At 29.3% G+C, this 1,754-nt stretch overlaps 1 protein-coding gene across 1 annotated transcript in view; it reads left to right on the forward strand.

Annotated features, from left to right (window-relative positions):
• Positions 1-1,754, forward strand: part of LOC105624144 (nuclear receptor corepressor 1) — a 64,741-nt gene that overhangs the window by 61,195 nt on the left and 1,792 nt on the right. The gene's annotated exons all lie outside the window — the stretch shown is intronic.

Genomic DNA, 1,754 nt, shown 5'->3' on the forward strand with positions numbered 1-1,754 from the left:
TTAATAAACAACGATATATATATATATATATATATATATATATATATATTTATATATATTAGCAGTGCAGCTAAATTCAGTCTTTAACTTGATATTTTCTCTAGAATAATTGTGAAATTGACAAAAATATAATTTTAAAAAGAATTTAAGGAAATTGATAATTCTCAAATTGACTTTTAACAATTTATAATAAATTCTAACATTTTAAATATTTTTAATAATAGATTTGTTAAAATTTCCGAAATAAGAATACGTATTTTATGTATGAATTGGAATCTATATTTTTATATTGACATAAGAAAATAAGAATTCTTCACCAATCTCCATTCTTCGCTTTGTTGGAATAATGTGAATAACTTTCATGAGTAAAACTATTAAATAAGCGAAACTAGAAAAATTAAGAAAAAACATAATTTTATAAGAAAATTTTGATAGGATTGTTTTTATGAAAGATCTCTCTCTTTTTCTCTTTCTTTCTCTTTCCTTTTCTCTCTTTATCAGAAATATATTTCTTCGAAGATAAAGAATAAAACTGTTCATTTTGTGCGCAAATTGTGCAATTCCTTGTTTCCTTCGTGTTATTGCGAAAACTCAAGTGATATATAAACAAATAATGAAGCATGAAGTAGTTTAAGTGCAGAAAATCGAATGATCGTTTCTGCGATTTATCGGGAAAACAATATCACATGTATGTACGTTAAGCCCTTTTATCAACCTGTTGCGCGATATACACACACTTGCACATTGGCACATACGTGTATATATATAAATATATGTATATGTGTATATATAAATATATGTATATGTAAATATATATATATTCACATTTTGTGCTTCTCTCTCTCTCTCATTCACTCACTCACATACCCTCTCATTTTCTCCCCTTTTTCTCTTTCCTTCCTTTTGCTTCTCCTTTTTTCTCTTTCTCTCTCCTCATGTCTGTAGCTGTATGTATTGTTGCGTATCTTTTTATTGCATCCTGAGAACGCCAATGTACCTTCTGAGATATATATACATTAAGCCCGTATTCTATATTCACGTTCGAGAGAGAATCTTGCCTGCACTCGATGCCGGCATTAAAATCTTTTGAAAGGTATCGATATGTAAAAATATTGTATTTTAAGAAATCCAAGACATTTCCTATTGATGAGAGGATCACAAAGATCTCGTCGCAGCAGCGTAGAATAATCAGCACTTTCAATGTTGAGTAATATTTATCGTAATGACACTTGTAAAGGATTGTCGATACTCTGGAGAAACGATAGTTTAAGTGTTTTTCATTAATCCTTTTGCTACCTCATCTGCTGGTCCATAATTACTAGACTTACGATAGTCAATTAATATATCGGTTTAAGTAAAATTAATTATATATTAATAGCTTATAAAATAATAATATATTTATGGCGTGTAATATATTATAACTTATAATTTAGTAAATGAATAAAAATGAAATGTTCAATAGATTTTTCGATATTTTGATTAAGCTATTGTGATTGCGAGATGTCGCAGCGAAAGGTTTATTTCTTTGTCATCCACAATTAATCACGTCGGATTGAATGTGTTAATACCTGGCTTTGGACGTACCAAGCCCACATTCGTAACATCATCCAGTTTAATTTCCCACAGCACTCCGCAACAACTCTCTCTCTCTCTCTNTNCNCTCTCNCTACTCTACTCTACTATCTACTTACTACTCTATTAATTACTACGTACTTACTTACGTTAACGTACTCTTAACTTACTAACTAACGTTA

This window comes from Atta cephalotes, assembly GCF_000143395.1.
Source record: "Atta cephalotes unplaced genomic scaffold scaffold00073, whole genome shotgun sequence".
Classification (NCBI taxonomy): Eukaryota; Metazoa; Arthropoda; class Insecta; order Hymenoptera; family Formicidae; genus Atta; species Atta cephalotes.